Source organism: Phyllobates terribilis, unplaced genomic scaffold (genome assembly GCF_046119375.1).
Source record: "Phyllobates terribilis strain yellow unplaced genomic scaffold, ASM4611937v1 Scaffold_5__5_contigs__length_657084704, whole genome shotgun sequence".
Classification (NCBI taxonomy): domain Eukaryota; kingdom Metazoa; phylum Chordata; class Amphibia; order Anura; family Dendrobatidae; genus Phyllobates; species Phyllobates terribilis.
The window spans coordinates 99864180-99886072 of NW_027362765.1; the positions used below are offsets into that span (position 1 = coordinate 99864180).

At 42.5% G+C, this 21893-nt stretch overlaps 4 non-coding genes and 1 pseudogene across 4 annotated transcripts; all 5 read left to right on the forward strand.

The window, feature by feature from the left end:
• The first annotated feature begins 400 nt into the window (after positions 1 to 400).
• Positions 401 to 590, forward strand: LOC141150366 (U2 spliceosomal RNA). Its single transcript, XR_012246585.1, has one exon. It is a non-coding gene; the product is annotated as a U2 spliceosomal RNA (small nuclear RNA).
• A 1105-nt stretch (positions 591 to 1695) lies between these two features.
• On the forward strand, positions 1696 to 1886 carry LOC141149964 (U2 spliceosomal RNA). The gene has a single exon (XR_012246240.1). It is a non-coding gene; the product is annotated as a U2 spliceosomal RNA (small nuclear RNA).
• Positions 1887 to 8051: 6165 nt separating this feature from the next.
• On the forward strand, positions 8052 to 8241 carry LOC141150506 (U2 spliceosomal RNA). The gene has a single exon (XR_012246694.1). It is a non-coding gene; the product is annotated as a U2 spliceosomal RNA (small nuclear RNA).
• Positions 8242 to 14462: 6221 nt separating this feature from the next.
• Positions 14463 to 14639, forward strand: LOC141150523 (U2 spliceosomal RNA; annotated as a pseudogene).
• A 1105-nt stretch (positions 14640 to 15744) lies between these two features.
• LOC141149622 (U2 spliceosomal RNA) lies at positions 15745 to 15935 on the forward strand. Its single transcript, XR_012245914.1, has one exon. It is a non-coding gene; the product is annotated as a U2 spliceosomal RNA (small nuclear RNA).
• The last annotated feature ends 5958 nt before the right edge of the window (positions 15936 to 21893 follow it).

Below are 21893 nucleotides of genomic sequence, written 5' to 3' on the forward strand. Positions count from 1 at the left end.
ATTGTGCTGTGGGAGAAGAGAAGATACAAGTAAAGCAGATATTTGTAAGGAGAGAACTAAAGGAAAAAGATAAAGAAAAGAGACGTAAGTCGGAGGACAAGAAAGAAGAGAAAGTAACATGTGATAGTGCTGAAGGTGAAAAGATTTTGTTGGAAGGTTTTTTGGATAGTGACTGGGATATGTGGGACAGGTCTTGGAGTAGGAAAAGACGTGGAAGGAAAAAAGTTTTGAGTTAATTGTTAATGTCTTGTAGGAAGGTTTTTTGCTGATGTAAGGTTGTTTTATGTTTGTTAAATTTATTAAGTATTATTATTAAATTTTCTTATAAAAAAAAAAGTTGAATTCGGATGATGAAGGCGTAGGCGACATTTTTGTTGTCCATGCATATGGAATTTAATTTATGTCGCGTCTTCTGACGCATTCAATTTTAAAAAAAATCTGTTCTTATCAGTTTAATATCTGATACGTCCCCTATCTGGGGACCATATATTAAATGGATTTTTAGAACAGGGAGATGGAAAAAGAGCTTGCTCTGTCCACTCCACGCATTGACCTGGTATTGCAGTATCTCTAGGACCGGTGCACCCCTTCTTTAATGCAGTTTCTAAAATCAGAAAGAATTGAATTCAATGTTTTTTGTTCATTTTGCTTGTTTGTCGGATTTTGGGATGGACTCTTTGGCTTTGCTTTTCTTCTCCTCATTGGATTTTTCATGTTCAAAGTTGCAGAAGCCAGATGACAAGCTCATTTTGGTTCAACTTCAGCAACTGTGCATTGCATTGCCATGTAATGTAATGCAATGCTATCTATCTAGCTCTCCCTCTTTACTTCCTTTTGGATAAACAGACATATTAGGCAAGCATTTTGGAGCTTTCACCTAAATAACTACAGGTGGTGAGATAAGCTGCACAATATAATTGACCTTTCAGTATATTGTTGCACACACACCATCTATTTAGCAAATGCCCTTGTTATCAACAGCAGCCTTTTAAACTCACCTGAGCTAACAGGTATGTGCGCTGGTTACTCTGCTGCGCTTAAAATTTCTTTTTTGGTTTGCTACAATGCCTTTTCTGAAACATTGTCTCCCTCTGCTGGAACACTGACTTCTTTCATTTAATGCCTGCAGACTATAAAAGAGAACCCAACCCAAAAAGTTTGGTTGATTAGTCTGTGGCATTCTGTTAAACTGTTGCTTATGGCGGTCTCTGTGAGCTTCTCAGTGACATTCAGCCAGCCAGGTATCCTGCCTGCAGTAGATGGAATGTGGCAATGGAACGCTGGCTGCGCGTGTCATAATAGGCTCTGAGCCTTTATATACCTGCGCACAGCAGCAGCCACCTTCAGTCTGCTGCTGGACAGCCAGCAGCAGCAGGAAAGGTAAGTAATCAGCAGCTCTTCTGCTAAGGGTAGACAGCTGCTCGTTCCACCCCCCCGCCTTAATTGGTTCTCCTCCCTTCCAACGGTGTTGAGGCGGGTGGGAACAGCAGGGGGTGAGGGTGCTGTGTTTAAAGAGGTGGAGTTATGCAGATCTAAAACGCGTGGATTGCAGCAGCAGCAAGCCGAAAAGTGCAGGCATGTAAGGGATCTAGAGGTTGACAACATGTCTTCTTAACGGGAGTCCAGGAGCCCATCTCCACAAATGGACCTTTCAGGATCCTTGGGTGGCACCGTAGTTGGAAACCAATTCTGGTTATCGCTTCTCGGCCTTTTGGCTAAGATCAAGTGTAGTATCTGTTCTTATCAGTTTAATATCTGATACGTCCCCTATCTGGGGACCATATATTAAATGGATTTTTAGAACAGGGAGATGGAAAAAGAACTTGCTCTGTCCACTCCACGCATTGACCTGGTATTGCAGTATCTCCAGGACCGGTGCACCCCTTCTTTAATGCAGTTTCTAAAATCAGAAAGAATTGAATTCAATGTTTTTTGTTCATTTTGCTTGTTTGTCGGATTTTGGGATGGACTCTTTGGCTTTGCTTTTCTTCTCCTCATTGGATTTTTCATGTTCAAAGTTGCAGAAGCCAGATGACAAGCTCATTTTGGTTCAACTTCAGCAACTGTGCATTGCATTGCCATGTAATGTAATGCAATGCTATCTATCTAGCTCTCCCTCTTTACTTCCTTTTGGATAAACAGACATATTAGGCAAGCATTTTGGAGCTTTCACCTAAATAACTACAGGTGGTGAGATAAGCTGCACAATATAATTGACCTTTCAGTATATTGTTGCACACACACCATCTATTTAGCAAATGCCCTTGTTATCAACAGCAGCCTTTTAAACTCACCTGAGCTAACAGGTATGTGCGCTGGTTACTCTGCTGCACTTAAAATTTCTTTTTTGGTTTGCTACAATGCCTTTTCTGAAACGTTGTCTCCCTCTGCTGGAACACTGACTTCTTTCATTTAATGCCTGCAGACTATAAAAGAGAACCCAACCCAAAAAGTTTGGTTGATTAGTCTGTGGCATTCTGTTAAACTGTTGCTTATGGCGGTCTCTGTGAGCTTCTCAGTGACATTCAGCCAGCCAGGTATCCTGCCTGCAGTAGATGGAATGTGGCAATGGAACGCTGGCTGCGCGTGTCATAATAGGCTCTGAGCCTTTATATACCTGCGCACAGCAGCAGCCACCTTCAGTCTGCTGCTGGACAGCCAGCAGCAGCAGGAAAGGTAAGTAATCAGCAGCCCTTCTGCTAAGGGTAGACAGCTGGTCGTTCCACCCCCCCGCCTTAATTGGTTCTCCTCCCTTCCAATGGTGTTGAGGCGGGTGGGAACAGCAGGGGGTGAGGGTGCTGTGTTTAAAGAGGTGGAGTTATGCAGATCTAAAACGCGTGGATTGCAGCAGCAGCAAGCCGAAAAGTGCAGGCATGTAAGGGATCTAGAGGTTGACAACATGTCTTCTTAACGGGAGTCCAGGAGCCCATCTCCACAAATGGACCTTTCAGGATCCTTGGGTGGCACCGTAGTTGGAAACCAATTCTGGTTATCGCTTCTCGGCCTTTTGGCACGATCTATCAGGTTTACCTGTGTGGTCTTGCCTGTGAGGTGCTCTTGGTACCCTTTCTCTCGGCCTGGGGGGATCGTTCCTCTTCGGAGGGACTTAATCCCCCTCCTGCTATTGGGAGGAAGGATTAGTCCGGGAGCAATGGGAAGGGATCCCATGAAGGCTTGCGCCTTTCAGAGAGAAGAGTCGGTACGTTCCTGAGTGAAGGATGCCGGCAACGCTCACATATTCATCGGGTGATGCCCGGATGCGGAACACCGTGAGGATTGAAGTTGGAGCAGGATCGAGGACGGAGAAGAACTTGGACTACATCTGCCATAGGATTCTGCTTGGAGTTCTGGAGTTTCGGCGGGAAGACATATTCTGCTTCCAGGACAATGAGTACAAGGGGACTTACACCATCACCTTCAAGAGCCAGGGATGCTGTCACCAACTCGTACAAAAGGTAAATGAGAAAAACTACTTAGATGAATTGGATGGACTAACCTTTTGTCTCTTGTATGCCTATGACGAGATCCCTATCGTGGTGCATTTCCCGAACCCCTTTGTGGAAGCTGCAGACATCTCGACCTACCTTATCCGTTATTGTGATGATCTGAGATACCTGGGCACTGTGAAGAACGCGGTAGGCTTCTGGTGCGGCAAGAGGAGGTACATGGCCCGTCTAAAGAGGGACCCAAGCGGAGTGGGAGGAATGCTACACCCTCCCTCAACATTTGTGATCGGTAAGAGCAGAGGCTACTTATTTTACCCTGGAATGCCGGTATGTTGCAGGAACTGTGGACAAATGGGTCATACCCAAACGTCCTGCACGGGCAGGAAAGTAGACCGCTGCAATAATTGCAGCTGTTACGGACATTTAATGAAGGACTGTCCCGCTGGGAGGAAATGCAATCTTTGTGGTGAGGCGGGGCACATGTTCCGAGGATGCCCCAACAGGACCAGGACCAGGACCTACGCAGAAGCTGCATCTTCTGCAGCTGAGCCGATGCGCCCGCCGGTCTTCACTGGCGGGCCGGCGTCGGAGGGCGGTTCGAAGGGCGAGAAGGCTGGGATGGAGCAGGGAGCCGGAGGCCCCTCTGGGGCGGCCCCTGCATCGAAGTCCCTTAACGATGGGCGGACCTCGCATGGACCGGAGCGGAGGGGTCCTCCTTCTGGGAGGGTATCCTCCGTGTCGATGGTTCCCGATACCGATCCTGTTGGGCTGGAGGGTGGTGCCCCTGTGCGGTTGGCTACAGGGGACCACGCAGCGATGGCCTCAGGATCTTCCAGGGAGATTAGCCAGCCAGATGAGGGGGCTTTGCTTCTAGGTGGCGAACATCAGGGAATCTGTGTTGGTAATCTTATCCTGATGGACCAGTCTCTCCCCCTGGAGGAGGTGGAGGAAGAGGAGGACTGCACCAGTGACCTGGTGGAGTCTGCCCCGAAAAAGAGACGGAATGTCGAAGCCCCAGCGTCTCCTGGAATGTGGCTGGGAACCGTGACCTACGAGGGGGCAACCGCCGGCTCACAGAATATCGAGTCGTTTGGGTCCTCTAGCCCGGATGTCCTGGAGCAATTTGACATACAGGGCTTTGAGTCAGGTGTCCTCATGGAAGATCCACCACCCTGACCTATGAATGCCCACATTAAGACTTGTCTCACTGAATGTGAGGTCATTAAAGAGCCCAGTTCGTAGGGCTGCTCTATTTAAGTACTTAGAAACCACTGACTTTGACATATGTTTATTACAGGAATGCGGGATACAACATGCACTAAATTATAATGACATCAAGACAGATTGGAGACTGGGGCCCTCCATCTGGTCTGGCTCCAATGACAACAAGTCAGCGGGGGTGGGATTCCTCTGTCGTGGGAGAAATATTACTATAAATACTGTCACAGAAATAGTACCAGGCAGAGTGGTTTTAGTGCATTTTAAATTTAATGGTTTTACCCTACGTGTAATGAATGTTTATGCTTCCCCTGATAAGCAAGAGAGAATTAATTTATTTGGGATATTGCCATTGTACTGTACTGGGTCATCTCCCCTGATCGTAGGGGGTGATTTTAATTGTCTTTGTGCTAGTGAACAACGAGCGGCGGGTGACCCTTTACGCAAATTGGATAAGTCATGTCATCTATTGAAAGATTTTATAACTGATTTTAAATTATACGATGCGTGGAGGTCACTTCTGCCGACGGACCCTGGTTATACGTGGTCCGGAAGAGGGGTGTCTTCCAGGATCGATTTTATTTTCCTATCAGATGATTTTAACCCTGTAAAATGTGTTTTAACATCAAATATATTTTCTGACCATAAGGGCTTGGAGGTGCACCTAGAATACCGGGATGAACAGAGGGTCAACAGGGGCCTCTGGCATCTAAGTACTTACCTGCTGGAGGACCCTCTGATTCGACAAGACTTTGGTAAAGCCTATCAAGCCTGGCGGCGACAAAAACCTTCTGATGCCCCTATGGTAACCTGGTGGGAAAATTTGAAAAAAAAAGTCAGAATGTTTTTTATAAAAGCAGGGAAACGTAAAGCTAGAGAGAAAAAAAGATGTTTTAGTGATCTTAACACCAAACTGCAAACACTTTTTAAATTCAAAGAGCTAGGGGTGGAGGTGGGAGATGATATTGCTAGCCTAAAAACTGAAATCCAGAACTGCATAGACACAAAGGGGAAAGAGATTATTTTTAACTCTAGAGTGCAGCACTTGGAGGAGGGGGAGAAGTGCTCTCGCTTCTTCTTCAAAAAAGTCATGGATAAAAGAGAAGTGATCACAAATCTAGAGGGTGAAACATCTATGCAGGGAATGTTGAATGCTACTTTTAACTTTTATAAGCATCTTTTTAGTAAAAAGTGTATAGATGAGTCCTTTTTATCTGATGCTCTTAATGATCTCGATTTTAAGTTAAATTTTACAGACCAGGAGTTTTTAGAATGCGATATTGTTTTAGAGGAATTATTTTATGTTTTTAAAAGTTTCTCTAAGGGTAAAGCACCTGGGTGTGACGGACTACCTGTAGAATTTTACCTTACTTTTTGGGACATTTTAAAAGAGGACCTTTTTATGCTTTTTAAAGAAGTTTTTATTTCTGAACAGTTGCCATTTTCGTGGAGGAGAGGAGTGGTGTCTTTGATATATAAAAAAGGTGACCGCAGTACTCTAGCGAATTGGAGACCCATAACTCTCCTAAATGTTGATTACAAGGTACTTGCTAAGGTGGTTGCTGACCGGCTCAGGAGTGTCATTGCCAAACTGATCCGGCCTGAGCAGGTATGTAGTGTACCAGGCAGAAGTATTTCAGAGGTTTTAAACGTACTAAGGGATGTAATTTGGTATTCCAGAGACCGGGGTCAAAATGTAGCTCTTTTAGCCCTAGATTTTGAAAAAGCTTTCGATAGAGTCTCTCATAGATTTCTTTTTAGAGTTTTAAAAAGAATGGGTATCCCTAATATGCTTTTAAATTGTATTAAGATTTTATATAAAAATTGTTTTAGTCAAATTTCTCTTAATGGCTTTTTAACAGATGGAGTTCCCCTTGAGTCCGGAGTGAAGCAGGGATGCCCCTTGTCGCCCATCCTGTTCATCTGCGCCATGGAGCCCCTGCTGAGCGCAATAAGAAAAGACAAAGTGATTAGAGGGGTTCCTGTTCCTGGCGGAGGTGGCAGTGATGTGAGAGTCTTTGGCTACATGGATGACGTGACGGTTGTGTGCGTGGACCCTGCTTCCCTCCGGAGGGCGGTGTTGCGCATTGATTTTTTTTCCCAGGCATCCGGTTTTAAACTTAATTTAAATAAATCTGAATGTCTGACTTTGGGATCCTGGGACACCGCCCAACTCCCGCAGCTCACTATAAAACGAAACAATGTAAAAATTCTTGGAGTTGTTTTTAACGAGGAGAATGTGGGAACTCAAAGCTGGGAGAATGTCATAGAAAAAATGTCAAAGAAAATATCATTTTGGGGTTTGAGGTCCCTAACAATGGAGGGGAAAATTTTAATTATAAAATCAGTGTTGTTACCCCTCATACTGTATATAGCTATGGTGTACCCCCCCTCTGATGTTTTAATTAAAAAAATGACTAGGATGATCTTTATGTTTTTATGGAACTCCAAAATGGAAAAATTAAGGCGAGAAATAATGAGGAAGAATAAAATGAACGGCGGAAGGGATGTCCCCGACTTACATATTTATTTGTATTTAAATTATTTCTGCTTTTGTTTCAAACATTTTAATGGTAATAGTGCACTAAGTTATTTTTTAAAATATACTTGTGGGATGATTTTTAAAAGATGGTTTAAGTTGTCGTTGAATTCCCCTGTTTTACTATGCCCCCCCAAACACCAAGCAATCTTAGAAAAGACTGTTCGATTTTATAGCCTTGGTGATTTTAATATGGACATTTTTAAAGACCGCAAGAAGCTTTTATCTTTTCTGAGGAGGAATGAAGATGTGACCCTCATAGTAAATTTCTCAGAAGAGAGATCGAAGCAAGTTTGGAAGAATGTCTTCGGGAAATTCTTAGCAAATGGACATAAGGATATTGCATGGATGGTGGTCCACCAGTACCTCCCCACCAGAGAGTTTCAACACAGGAGAGGCCTGGTGGCCAGAGCAAAATGCCCCAGAGACTCATGTGTTTATGACGAAACCACCTTGCACCTTATGTGGAATTGCCCATTTGCACAGGAACTTTGGCACAAAGTTGGGATTCTTTTAAAATGGACTTGCGGTTTAAGAGATTTTAACCATGAATATGTTTTATATGGCCTTTTTAAATGTCCGACCCCTCAACAGTATTGTATATGTTGGTGTATGATTAACTGTTTTAAAGACGCCCTTTGGAAGGCACGCAATATTTTACTTTTTAAACGTGATGCTATTTCTGTGAAGGATTGTCTTAAAATTGCTTTTAGCCAGATGTATATTTATTACTTGAGGGATGTCAAATGTATTGGGAGAAGGGATGCCAATCGTATATGGGGTTTTTATGGGTGGAATTCTGTGTTTTAATAATGTACTGTTTGTGTTGTTGTTTTTGATTGTAAACCATCTTTTACGCACTTAATAAAATATGTTGAAACCTGATCTGTTCTTATCAGTTTAATATCTGATACGTCCCCTATCTGGGGACCATATATTAAATGGATTTTTAGAACAGGGAGATGGAAAAAGAGCTTGCTCTGTCCACTCCACGCATTGACCTGGTATTGCAGTATCTCCAGGACCGGTGCACCCCTTCTTTAATGCAGTTTCTAAAATCAGAAAGAATTGAATTCAAGGTTTTTTGTTCATTTTGCTTGTTTGTCGGATTTTGGGATGGACTCTTTGGCTTTGCTTTTCTTCTCCTCATTGGATTTTTCATGTTCAAAGTTGCAGAAGCCAGATGACAAGCTCATTTTGGTTCAACTTCAGCAACTGTGCATTGCATTGCCATGTAATGTAATGCAATGCTATCTATCAGGCTCTCCCTCTTTACTTCCTTTTGGATAAACAGACATATTAGGCAAGCATTTTGGAGCTTTCACCTAAATAACTACAGGTGGTGAGATAAGCTGCACAATATAATTGACCTTTCAGTATATTGTTGCACACACACCATCTATTTAGCAAATGCCCTTGTTATCAACAGCAGCCTTTTAAACTCACCTGAGCTAACAGGTATGTGCGCTGGTTACTCTGCTGCGCTTAAAATTTCTTTTTTGGTTTGCTACAATGCCTTTTCTGAAACGTTGTCTCCCTCTGCTGGAACACTGACTTCTTTCATTTAATGCCTGCAGACTATAAAAGAGAACCCAACCCAAAAAGTTTGGTTGATTAGTCTGTGGCATTCTGTTAAACTGTTGCTTATGGCGGTCTCTGTGAGCTTCTCAGTGACATTCAGCCAGCCAGGTATCCTGCCTGCAGTAGATGGAATGTGGCAATGGAACGCTGGCTGCGCGTGTCATAATAGGCTCTGAGCCTTTATATACCTGCGCACAGCAGCAGCCACCTTCAGTCTGCTGCTGGACAGCCAGCAGCAGCAGGAAAGGTAAGTAATCAACAGCCCGTCTGCTAAGGGTAGACAGCTGCTCGTTCCACCCCCCCGCCTTAATTGGTTCTCCTCCCTTCCAACGGTGTTGAGGCAGGTGGGAACAGCAGGGGGTGAGGGTGCTGTGTTTAAAGAGGTGGAGTTATGCAGATCTAAAACGCGTGGATTGCAGCAGCAGCAAGCCGAAAAGTGCAGGCATGTAAGGGATCTAGAGGTTGACAACATGTCTTCTTCACGGGAGTCCAGGAGCCCATCTCCACAAATGGACCTTTCAGGATCCTTGGGTGGCACCGTAGTTGGAAACCAATTCTGGTTATCGCTTCTCGGCCTTTTGGCTAAGATACCACATCTTGCCAGAAGGATTCTAAGCCAATCGTGCCCTTGGCCTTGAGGCATCGGCGGTGTAAAAGCCGTCTTAAGCCTCATGCTGCTTTAGGGGGCAGATACGCAAAGAAACCAAGAAGGCGATCGACCCTATCTACCTTTTGAAGATGGCATCAGCAGTAGCGGCCGCAGTGCGCTATGCCAGAGCTGGTGACCTTCGCATCAAGAACTCTTTCAAGATCGAAGTGGACGATGCATCCAAGGAGAAGATGACCTTGAAATTTTTCGTGAGGAGAGTGCTGCTGGAGATCCTAGGAGTAAAGAGGGAAGACATCCTGGCCCTTCAAGATCGCCCCGGTTCCTTCACTTTGACTCTGGAGTCGGAGTATGCGTGCCAGAACCTCTTCCGCCAGATTCACCTGCACCTTTCAGATGAGGACCTTAAAGGACTCACCTTTGTCATCCTTTACTCCGGTGGAGAGAAGCCGCTCGTGGTTCAGATGAGCAACCCTCATGTTCCCTTTGTTAATATTATTTGCTTTCTTCAAAACTATTTCCCAGAACTGCGGTATTCCCACAAGGTCATGAATGAGGAAAACCTCTGGACGGGAAAGCATAAATTTTTTGTTAAATTTTGTGAAGATCCAAATGGCATTGGTGGTCAGCGTCATCCTCTGTCAAGTTTCCTGATCGGTAGGGAGCGGGGGCGCTTCTTCTACCCGGACATGCCCCTCTTCTGCCGGAAATGCATGTGTTTCGGTCACACTTATGAGAACTGCAAGGAGGAGGTGGCAATCTGTAAGAAGTGCTACAAGCATGGACATGCCACAATGGACTGTACCAATGAGATGGTGTGCAACATCTGCCGGGTCCCAGGTCATTCCTTCCGGGAGTGTCCTTTGAAGAAAAAGGTGGAAACCTATGCTGAAACGCTGGCAAAGCAACCTGCCCGTGTGCCTCCATCTGCTCCCGGGGGGCAGAGGCAGCCCTTTGCTGTTCCTGCTCCTGCGGGTGCGTCTACAGCGCGGGGGCAGTCTTCTATCTTTCCAGTACCTGCTCCACAGACCAAGCCTGCTAGTACATCAGGTGGTACGTCTGCACCTGCTGCACAGAGGAAGCCAACCAACCCTCCTGCTCCTGCTGCTAAGGGGGGTCCCACCGGTGCTCCTGTATCTACTGTGCGAACACAACCCCCTGTAGGCGGGTCCACAAGCACTTCAGTGGTTGCTGCACAGGGAAAACCTGCCAGTTCTCCTATTCCTGCTGCGCATAAGCCCACGTCTGTGCAGAAACCTCCAGCTGAGAAACCTGTCCCTCCTGAGAAGAGGGAAGCTTCATCTAAGGACTGGGCTGCTGATTCTGATCCGGGTGATATGGTGGTGGAGGGGAGTCCCTCTGCTGAAATCAGGACATTTAGCTCGGAGGAAGAAGCAATGGAGCTGGAAACTCGTAGGAAAAGGAAAACAGATGATAGGTCTGATGAGAATGTGGCCAGGGAGACTTCCAAGAAGTGTCCATTAAAACCAAGTCTTCTGCAATACAAGCCAATGGCTCCCGCAGCCCCTCCTGAGGAGCCAAGGCCTTCAGACCCTATAAACATTTCTTTTTCGGACTCAGAAGTGCAGAGCCCGTTAACATCGGTGGGCTTTATGTCTGATTCTGACAGTAGTGTGACCTGAACTATCCTATCATGACCTCGTCAATTAAAGTAGCCTCGCTCAATGTGAGGAGTATAAGGGGCCCTACAAGAAGGGCTGCTTTGTTTTCCTACCTGTCAACAGTGGACTGTGATGTCTTTTGTTTGCAAGAATGTAACATTGACTTTGATATGAATTATGCAGATTTAAGAAAAGATTGGCCTCATGGGCTCTCTATCTGGTCCGGAGATAATGAAAATCGTTCCTCTGGCATTGGAGTGCTGTTTAGGTCGCATGACTTTAAAATCAACTCTTTTGTGGACAATTCTTCTGGGCGTGCTCTTTTCTTAAATAATAGTTTTAAAGGTGTGGACTTTAGACTTTTGAACATTTATGCTTCTCCGGTGAAGGAAGAGAGACATCAGTTGTTTGAAGATGTGCAATATTACCTACCTGGTTCATCGCCTCTGATGTTCTGTGGGGATTTCAATTGTGTCTTGCCTGGTGAAGGGAGAAGCGGGAGTTCCACCGTTCCTAAAAAAGACAAAACAGAGAAACAACTAAAGGATTTGTTAACTGATTTTTTTCTTAGAGACTCCTGGAAAGAGATCCATAGTAATGATCCCGGTTATACTTGGGAGAACTCTTCTTCTAAATCTCGTATTGATTTTATTTTCATGTCCCAATATGTGAATGTCAAATCTGTTGTCTTAATCCCAAACATTTTTTCAGATCATAAGATGCTGCTATCAGAGTTAGAATTACCTGGGCTTGTCAAGGCAAGAGGAGTTTGGAGGCTAAATACAACATTGTTACAAGATCCTAAGGTAAGAACAGATTTTAAAGCGTTTTTTAATTATTTAAGAACAAAACAACAAAAATTTTTAACTCTGCTAGAATGGTGGGAATACAGCAAGATGAAGATAAAAAGTTTTTTTATCAAGGTCAGCATAGCCAATGCAAGAGAAAAGTCCGCTTGGCATAAGAGGCTTATTACTAAATTGCAGACCTGTTATCAACTAAGAGATGTGGGACTTGAAATAGATGATTTAATTGAAGCAACAAAAAAAGAAATTAAAAAGAGTATAGAGTCGAAGGGTAAGGAAATAATTTATAACTCAAAAATTGAAGTGATGGAGAAAAATGAAAAGTGCTCAAGATTTTTTTTTAAAAAAGTAGTTGCTGCTAAGGAAATGATAACAGAATTAGAGGGTGAAACTACAACTGAAGGTATGCTCAACCAAGCTCACCAGTTTTATCAGCAGCTTTTTAATGAGAAAACTATAGACCAGTCTTTTACTGAAGATGCCCTTAATTCATTAAAAAATAGTCTGAGCCGCGAAGACCAAGAATTGTTATGCACTGAAGTCACCTTGTCGGAAGTAGATGCTGCTATCAAAAGTTTTTCCTATGGGAAAACCCCTGGTTCTGACGGTTTGCCTGTTGAATTTTATCGTGAATTTTGGAATTTTTTAAAACCCGACTTGTTTTTAGTAATCAAAGAAGCTTTTAAGTGTGATATCCTGCCTATATCTTGGAGAAGTGGTCTGGTCTCCCTGATTTTTAAAAAATGAGCCAAATCCCATCTGGCAAACTGGAGACCAATCACACTGTTGAATGTTGATTACAAGTTGATGTCCAAAATTTTAGTGAACCGTTTTAAAAAAGTTTTATCCAAAGTTATTTATGAAGACCAGGTATGTGGGGTGCCAGGAAGAGAAGTTGCGGAGCATCTCATTACCATCCGCGATGTCATATGGTACCAGCAATCCAGGAAGCAAGACTTAGCAATTTTATCGTTGGATTTTCAAAAGGCTTTTGATCGTGTCTCTCATTGTTTTTTATGGTTGGTTTTAAAAAAAATGGGCTTCCCTGAAATTTTTATCAAGCAAGTGGCACTTTTATATAAGAACTCTTTTAGTAAAATTTTAATCAATGGATTTTTGTCTAATGAAGTGTTTTTGCATTCAGGTGTGAAGCAAGGCTGCCCTTTGTCCCCAGTGCTATTTATATGTGCAATAGAGCCTCTTTTATCTATGTTACGAGATGATAAAGTGATTAAAGGTGTCCCTATCCCTGGAGGACATGGAAGAGATGTGAAGGTAATGGGCTACATGGATGATATTACTATTTTTTGTTCATCACCTGCCGCTCTCAGGAGAGCTATAAGAACGACCAATTTTTTTTGTGAAGCCTCAGGTTTTAAGTTAAACATTGAGAAATGTGATTGTTTTGTCCGTGGCAATTGGGCGGATGTGTCCATCCCTGATCTCCCGATGCAGTCAGAGAAGATTAAAATTCTGGGCGTGATTTTTGATCGACAGAATAATGGAATGAAGAGCTGGGATGGAGTAAGGGACAAAATACAAAAGAAGATTGACTTTTGGAAATTAAGAAAATTAACAATCGAAGGTAAAGTTTTAATTATTAAGGCCCTTCTGCTTCCTGTCATGCTATATCTCAGTTATGTTTATCCACCAAGTGACCTTACAGCGAGAAGATTACAGAGAATGTTGTTTGAATTTGTGTGGAACTCTAAGTTCGAAAAGGTGAAGAGAGAAACAATGTACAAGATGCACCACCTTGGTGGGAAGGATGTTCCCAACGTCAAACTGTTTTTATACTCCAAGTTTTTTAGCCTCTGTTTTAAATATATGTTTGCTTCAAGCCCTTGGGCACATTTTTTAAGATATGCAGCTGGCCACATTTTTAGAAGGCGAAAGTGGATATCCATTTCTTTAACAAGCCCAGTGTTGTTATCACCTCCACAACAATATGCCATCCTGGAGAAAGTTATCAGATTATATGGCCTAGATTCTTTTGAGATGGAGACATTTAAGAATGCAAGGAAGCTGCTGCAGCAATTAAAAAAGAAAGAAACTTTGACGCCCATAAGCCATTATTCATATAGCAGAGTCACTAAAATATGGAATTTAACAAATGCACCTTACCTGATGAATCAACATAAAGACTTAGCTTGGATGATTGTGCAGGAATGTTTACCGACTCGTGATTTCCAGTATAAAAGAAGACTTAGCACTATACAAACCTGCCCGAGGCATCAGTGCAATAATGATGAGACTACTATGCACCTTATTTGGAATTGTGATTTTGCACAAAAAGTGTAGAAAGACTGTGGTGAGCTTTTAAAATTTTTATCTGGTCTTAATTTTTTAAGCCATGAAGTGGTTTTATATGGGATTTTACCAAACATGACGAAAGAAAAAGAGAGAGTTTTATGGTGCACTTTGAGTTGTGTTAAAAATGCTCTATGGAAGACCAGAAACATATTGTTGTTTAAAAGAGACTATATAAAAGTCAAGGATTGTATAAGACTGGCATTAAGTGAAATTTATATGTGCTACCTAATGGATATGAAGAAGCTTGGAAAGAAAAGAGCCCTGAGTATATGGAACTATCACCTATGGAAGATGTTATTTTAAAGCTCTGAAGAAAAGATAAAGACTACGATATTTTAAATATAAACGCAAAAATCTGTTCTTATCAGTTTAATATCTGATACGTCCCCTATCTGGGGACCATATATTAAATGGATTTTTAGAACAGGGAGACGGAAAAAGAGCTTGCTCTGTCCACTCCACGCATTGACCTGGTATTGCAGTATCTCCAGGACCGGTGCACCCCTTCTTTAATGCAGTTTCTAAAATCAGAAAGAATTGAATTCAATGTTTTTTGGTCATTTTGCTTGTTTGTCGGATTTTGGGATGGACTCTTTGGCTTTGCTTTTCTTCTCCTCATTGGATTTTTCATGTTCAAAGTTGCAGAAGCCAGATGACAAGCTCATTTTGGTTCAACTTCAGCAACTGTGCATTGCATTGCCATGTAATGTAATGCAATGCTATCTATCTAGCTCTCCCTCTTTACTTCCTTTTGGATAAACAGACATATTAGGCAAGCATTTTGGAGCTTTCACCTAAATAACTACAGGTGGTGAGATAAGCTGCACAATATAATTGACCTTTCAGTATATTGTTGCACACACACCATCTATTTAGCAAATGCCCTTGTTATCAACAGCAGCCTTTTAAACTCACCTGAGCTAACAGGTATGTGCGCTGGTTACTCTGCTGCGCTTAAAATTTCTTTTTTGGTTTGCTACAATGCCTTTTCTGAAACGTTGTCTCCCTCTGCTGGAACACTGACTTCTTTCATTTAATGCCTGCAGACTATAAAAGAGAACCCAACCCAAAAAGTTTGGTTGATTAGTCTGTGGCATTCTGTTAAACTGTTGCTTATGGCGGTCTCTGTGAGCTTCTCAGTGACATTCAGCCAGCCAGGTATCCTGCCTGCAGTAGATGGAATGTGGCAATGGAACGCTGGCTGCGCGTGTCATAATAGGCTCTGAGCCTTTATATACCTGCGCACAGCAGCAGCCACCTTCAGTCTGCTGCTGGACAGCCAGCAGCAGCAGGAAAGGTAAGTAATCAGCAGCCCTTCTGCTAAGGGTAGACAGCTGCTCGTTCCACCCCCCCGCCTTAATTGGTTCTCCTCCCTTCCAACGGTGTTGAGGCGGGTGGGAACAGCAGGGGGTGAGGGTGCTGTGTTTAAAGAGGTGGAGTTATGCAGATCTAAAACGCGTGGATTGCAGCAGCAGCAAGCCGAAAAGTGCAGGCATGTAAGGGATCTAGAGGTTGACAACATGTCTTCTTAACGGGAGTCCAGGAGCCCATCTCCACAAATGGACTTTTCAGGATCCTTGGGTGGCACCGTAGTTCGAAACCAATTCTGGTTATCGCTTCTCGGCCTTATGGCTAAGATCAAGTGTAGTATCTGTTCTTATCAGTTTAATATCTGATACGTCCCCTATCTGGGGACCATATATTAAATGGATTTTTAGAACAGGGAGATGGAAAAAGAGCTTGCTCTGTCCACTCCACGCATTGACCTGGTATTGCAGTATCTCCAGGACCGGTGCACCCCTTCTTTAATGCAGTTTCTAAAATCAGAAAGAATTGAATTCAATGTTTTTTGTTCATTTTGCTTGTTTGTCGGATTTTGGGATGGACTCTTTGGCTTTGCTTTTCTTCTCCTCATTGGATTTTTCATGTTCAAAGTTGCAGAAGCCAGATGACAAGCTCATTTTGGTTCAACTTCAGCAACTGTGCATTGCATTGCCATGTAATGTAATGCAATGCTATCTATCTAGCTCTCCCTCTTTACTTCCTTTTGGATAAACAGACATATTAGGCAAGCATTTTGGAGCTTTCACCTAAATAACTACAGGTGGTGAGATAAGCTGCACAATATAATTGACCTTTCAGTATATTGTTGCACACACACCATCTATTTAGCAAATGCCCTTGTTATCAACAGCAGCCTTTTAAACTCACCTGAGCTAACAGGTATGTGCGCTGGTTACTCTGCTGCGCTTAAAATTTCTTTTTTGGTTTGCTACAATGCCTTTTCTGAAACGTTGTCTCCCTCTGCTGGAACACTGACTTCTTTCATTTAATGCCTGCAGACTATAAAAGAGAACCCAACCCAAAAAGTTTGGTTGATTAGTCTGTGGCATTCTGTTAAACTGTTGCTTATGGCGGTCTCTGTGAGCTTCTCAGTGACATTCAGCCAGCCAGGTATCCTGCCTGCAGTAGATGGAATGTGGCAATGGAACGCTGGCTGCGCGTGTCATAATAGGCTCTGAGCCTTTATATACCTGCGCACAGCAGCAGCCACCTTCAGTCTGCTGCTGGACAGCCAGCAGCAGCAGGAAAGGTAAGTAATCAGCAGCCCTCCTGCTAAGGGTAGACAGCTGCTCGTTCCACCCCCCCGCCTTAATTGGTTCTCCTCCCTTCCAACGGTGTTGAGGCGGGTGGGAACAGCAGGGGGTGAGGGTGCTGTGTTTAAAGAGGTGGAGTTATGCAGATCTAAAACGCGTGGATTGCAGCAGCAGCAAGCCGAAAAGTGCAGGCATGTAAGGGATCTAGAGGTTGACAACATGTCTTCTTAACGGGAGTCCAGGAGCCCATCTCCACAAATGGACTTTTCAGGATCCTTGGGTGGCACCGTAGTTCGAAACCAATTCTGGTTATCGCTTCTCGGCCTTTTGGCTACGATCAAGTGCTTTATTGCAGGAGATTGTGGTTGAAGGGCACTCGGGTACCCCTCTCCTTGGCCTGGCAGGATCGTCCACTTTGGTGGACTTAACCTGCTTGCTGCTATTAGGGAGAGGGCTTAGTCCCAGGGTAACGAGTTGCGATCCCCCAGCTTCCAGGTGTTTTTCGCTGCAAGAACACTGGGAGCGCAGATTGCAAGCGGCTGCAATTTGCAACCTTGTTGCGTTTTTCCATGGAGGTTGACCCTAACCTCGTGCCTCTTTATGCGAGGCTAAAAAACTCTATCCAAGTTCACTTCACGGCGGGTGGCTCGGATATGAGGAAATTAGGGTATGTAGTCCAGGACGTGCTCAGGAACCTTCTTGGCGTACAAAGGAATGAAATTCTCTCCATCCAGGATTATCCCAGAAGAGGTGACTATGACATCACATTCACCGGAGAAGGTATTTTTAGAGATGTACTAGAAAAGTTAAAAAAAAGTTGAAAATAGTCCTGTTTTGAAAGGGATACAAATTGTTGAGCACGTCCTGGATGAGGTAAGACTGGTTATTGTAAAAGTATTTTCGCCCTTTGTTTCTGCTCCAGAAGTAATGTCATTTCTAGCAATTTATTTTAAAAGTGTTAAATGTATTGGGAAGATATTAAACGAATATAACATATGGACATCTAAGTGGAAATTCCTTGTGAAGTGTACAAGAGATCCAAATACACCAGGTGGTATACGGCTCCCCCCTGCCCGTTTCAAAATTGGGCAAACAAATGGGGATTTCTTCTTTTCTGGGATGCCAGTATATTGCAGAAATTGTGGGCGCTATGGTCATTCAAAAGAAAACTGTCATGTATCATGTAGAAATTGTGCTAGTGAAGAACATGAGACAAAAGAATGCCCTAAGGAAAAGAAATGCAGTTTTTGCCAGACTCCAGGTCACTTTTATTTTTCTTGCCCTCACAGATTTCGGGAAGATGAGCAAAAGGGGAAGTCCAAGACGTCCGACCAAGGACCAAAAGATCAGACCACCCCTCAGGAGGAGGAACAACAACCTGGAGCCTCTGGAGACAATAAGGGCGTACCAAATAGTGAAGTGTCTCCAGAGTCTATGACAGGTAAAATACCAAATCCCAAAACCTGGCTGCAGGACCTGCGGGAGTCCAAAAGGAGGGCTGAGAAGGAGCAGAAGGGCACTACTGGTAAGGTCAAAAGGGACCGGCAAAAGGCCGACACAGAAGCCCATGCCCAGTCTGGGTCTCCTAGGGCTGAGGGCGCTGAGTGGATAAAGGTGGGTCCTAAGAAAAAGAAAAAGGGTGGTTCGGAGGAGGCAGCAGGAGGTGAACAGATGGACACTTCTCCAGAAGGGGACGTGGACGCTGGACCCTCAGGGGTTTCGGTCTCCGCTGCTACAGGTGGGGACCGGGATCTTGCTGCCTCTGAAGAGTCAGAGGCTCTGCCTTGTGCGCAACCTCCTCCTATAGGACGACCTTCTACAGGTCAAACAGGGGCGGCGGAACCCCTCGGGGACCCACCTGATGAGGAACTGCATGGCCAGCCAATGGAGACCCAGCGGGTTCTGCCAGCCAGCCCTCCGAGCTATGCCAGTGTAGCGTCGGGTTTATATAAATGTGGTAATCTTTCCTCCTCCACGGAGACTCTCGTGACGATACTATCAGATGAGGAGGGAGGCGCAAGCCCAGTGGTCTGATCAGGTTCATCGAACAGGTAAATCCGTTGCTCTTAGTTACCTAAGTAAAATTTTTACATTTTCTAATGATGGCTGAACTCAAAGGTATTTCCCTCAACGTGAGAGGCATAAAATCTAACACGAGAAGAACTGCTCTTTTTAATTTTTTTACGTGTTTTACTGCATCTGTATTTTTTCTGCAAGAATGTAATATCCCACATGAAATGTCATATCAAAAATTTAAAGATGAGTAGTAGTGTGGGCCATCTGTCTGGTCTGGATCGAATGCTGCAGGATCAGCGGGTGTAGCCATACTTTTTAAAGGGAACGTTTTAATTGATTTTATTAAGGAAATTTTACCAGGTCGTATTTTATTAGTGAAAGCTTTTATTGATGGTATTAGATGGCAGTTTTTAAATTTTTATGGATCCCCAGAGAAAAATGAAAGAGCCGAAATGCTTGATCTTTTACCATTATTTATTAATAACTCTGAACCTTTTATCTTAGCAGGGGATTTTAATTGTGTTTTAAAAGGTGAAAACCGGCGCTCCAGCTCTGTAAGCAGGAACTACGATAAAACCTCAGGTATGCTACATGATATAGTCAAAGATGCTAAATTGATAGACATATATAAAGAGTGTCATAGTGACAGCCCAGAGGATGCCGGTTTCACTTGGAGCAATGCTAATTGTAGCTCTAGGATTGATTTTATTTTTGGTTCAGATAAAACAATACCTGCCAAATGTGAAGTTTTAACTAATATATTTTCAGACCATAAACTTTTATCCTTTACCATAAAAGTAAATGACAACAAAAAATGTGGTAAGAAAAGCTGGAAAATGAACATATCCCTTTTAACCGACCCGCAGATTTTATCAGATTTTATTGAGTTTTATAGGAAATGTAGAAAAGGGAAAAAAACAAATGAGACTATGAGTGTATGGTGGGATAGAATGAAAGTAAAAATAAAAGACTTTTTTATTAAAAAGAGTATATGTAGAGCCAAAGAAAAATATGAAGAATATAGAATTTTAAATACCCGCCTACAAACATTATTTAAGCTCAGAGACAATGGGATAGATGTACAACTTGATATTTCAAACTTAAAAGAAGAGATTTCAAAATGGCTAGAACAAAAAGGAAAATAGATAATTTTTCGTTCTAGAGTACAACATATAGAAGAAAATGAAAAGTGTTCCAGATATTTTTTTAGGAAAAATAAAAAAGAAAAAGTGATAATTGACCATATAGATGGTGAGAATAATATAAAAAATATGCTGGGTAAAGTTGAGGTTTTTTTTTCTAATCTTTTTAATGGAAAAAATATAGATAATAAATTAATGGATGATTCGCTGCAAGGACTAACAGCTGTTTTAGATCCCGCATCCCAAGAGTTTTTATCCCAAGTTTTAACGGAACAAGAAGTGTTAAAAACTATTAAAAGTTTTAAAACTGGAAAGATCCCTGGTCCTGATGGCATCCCAATAGAATTTTATGTATGTTTTTATGATATTTTAAAAGATGATTTGTTTTATTTGTTTACTGAGGTTTTTAATAATAAGGTTTTATTAAATTCCTGGAAGAAAGGTGAAGTCTCCCTCCTATACAAAAAAGGTGATAAATCAAATTTAGAAAACTGGAGACCAATAACACTTTTAAATTGTGACTATAAAATAATGGCTAAAATTTGTGCAAATCGTCTAAAAGAAGTCATCAGCAAAGTTATTCATTCTAATCAAGTGTGTGGGGTGCCGGGGCGCAGTATATGGGACAATCTGAATTTAGTGAAAGACTGTATTGAGGATGTGAAAGACAGAAAGGGGAAAATGGCGATTTTATCTATTGATTTTGAAAAAGCATTTGACCGTGTCTCACACTTTTATCTTTTTAAAGTTTTAGAGAAAATGGGCATACCAGAAGGGTTTTTACTATCGCTTAAAGCATTTTACAAGGATTGTACAAGTAAGATTTTAGTGAATGGTTTTAAGACACAAGAGGTATTTTTACGGTCAGGGGTGAAACAGGGATGCCCTCTGTCCCCCCTACTGTTTATCTGTGCACTGGAACCAATGTTATGTGCAATACGCCAAAATAAACAGATATGCGGTGTCCCTCTGCCTGGAAGCGGTGGTTTGGAGGCCAAGGTTGTAGGCTACATGGATGACGTGGCGGTCTTGTGTACAGATGCACCATCACTTACGGCCACTCTCCATCAAGTGCAATCCTTTTGTCTAGCTTCTGGTTTTAAAATCAATTTTAATAAGTGTAACATTTTAAGTGTTGGGGGGATGATTTTACGTGATGTACCAATTAATGTCTCCGAATCCATTTCCATTTTAGGTATATCATTCACTGAAAATAATGATGGTTATAATAGTTGGGAAACAGTTACACAGAAAGTAAATACGAAGATATGTATGTGGAACATGAGGAGACTTACAATGGAGGGTAAAGTATTGGTTTTAAAGATGGTGATTTTACCTCTTTTATTGTATCTTAGCATGGTTTTCCCCCCGCCTGTTAATGTTTTAAAAAAGATAACCAAAACCTGTTTTACCTTCTTTTGGAACTCAAAAATGGAAAAGCTGAAAAGAGAAATCGTGATGAAATCAAAAGTAAAAGGTGGTAAAGATTTTCCAGATTTTAATAGGTTTCTTTTAATCCATCTGTTCGTTTACTGTTTTAATGCCCTTTTTAAGAATCACTATTGGTCCTTTTTTATGCGTTTTAATACAGGATTTTTTATGAGAAAGTTTGGATGGTATGAAGTTAATATATCTGTGCCCCATGCTTTTAATTTGTCGACGCATTATGAGATTTTAAGGAAAATAGTGTCTGATTTTAATTTAGGGACTAAGAAAATAGAGGAATTAAGAAATAGTAAGAAACTAATTAAAGAAATACGTAAAAGTGAGGAAATATGTAATGTTGACAGATATGATGATGACAAATCTATGTCTATCTGGAAAATGATTAACGTTTTTTATCTTTTTAATGAACAGAGAGATCTGGCTTGGAGTTGCATGCACCGCTGTCTTCCTTGCCGGGCATTCCAATACAGAAGAGGATTTGTGAGGTCTGCCATCTGCCCAAGAGCCGGATGCCAAGAAGAGGAAACGGTGGAACATCTATTATGGACATGTAATTTTGC